The sequence below is a fragment of the Fragaria vesca genome, linkage group LG2 (assembly GCF_000184155.1).
Source record: "Fragaria vesca subsp. vesca linkage group LG2, FraVesHawaii_1.0, whole genome shotgun sequence".
In the NCBI taxonomy this organism is placed as follows: domain Eukaryota; kingdom Viridiplantae; phylum Streptophyta; class Magnoliopsida; order Rosales; family Rosaceae; genus Fragaria; species Fragaria vesca.
Genome location: NC_020492.1, coordinates 21,862,686 through 21,863,721, shown reverse-complemented (window position 1 = coordinate 21,863,721; position 1,036 = coordinate 21,862,686).

The window sequence follows — 1,036 nt, the reverse complement described above, 5'->3', positions numbered from 1 at the left end:
CTTGCATGTATATCTCCTTAATCAACTAGAATTAGGAGTAATCATATGCTTCACGTCTGTGTCAAACATGATTGCACTCCCGTCCAAATCCATCTTAATCATACATCTCCTTAATCATATAGAAGTAGGAATGATCATATGCTTCTCTCCATGCATGCTCACGTACGGCTCGATCATGCAATTAAACACCGCTCCTTTCTTTATTCAAGGGGACGGCAGGATGCTGGCGAGATGCCTTTGAGATGCCATCGAGATGCTTATGTGATTAAAGGACCACAAGCCATGCACGTGCTCTTGTATATACAAGTTGGGGTGCGATGCCAAGTCGAGGCGAGGTGTTCCAAATCGGGGCGAGGTGTTCCCCCAGCAATTAAATTCTTCTTGTACGCGAAGTCCATTATGCGGAGTCCATTATGCGGACTGTCCAGCTCGCATGACTTTCTGGCGGGCCATCACTTGTAAACCCATTATTTCGGGCTCGCCGGTATGACGTGGACCATAAATTTAATTAATATTCACATAGACAATTACTGTCCAGTAAAATATTAATTTGGGTGTAAACAGCAAGCATGTGAATTATGAGGTTTATATAATATAAACTAAAGGATAGGATAATCACCGAAATTATAGTAATGAGGTTTATATATGAATCATGCATGCCTTTAATGAGTAACTAAAAGCTAGCATATGATAATCATGCATGTATAGTAATCAAATTACAAACTAAAGGCTAGGATTAATGTGTCGTCTTCACAGATCAGTAATGATTTGGATTTCACTTATCAGTGAATAGGAACTTGACCACTTCGACCAACCCATTAAACTAAATTTAGATCCGAGACTTAATAAACCATCATTTTACATGTGTGATACATATATATATGATTTGACATCCTGTGACTACTACGAAACTGCTACTAGCACTGTAGCACATACATGTCCCAGGCACTATAAATTCCGATTCTCATACTTTCAATTTTCTTCATCCCTTCTTCTTCTTCTTCTTCTTCTTCTTCTTCTTCTCTCTCTCTCTCTC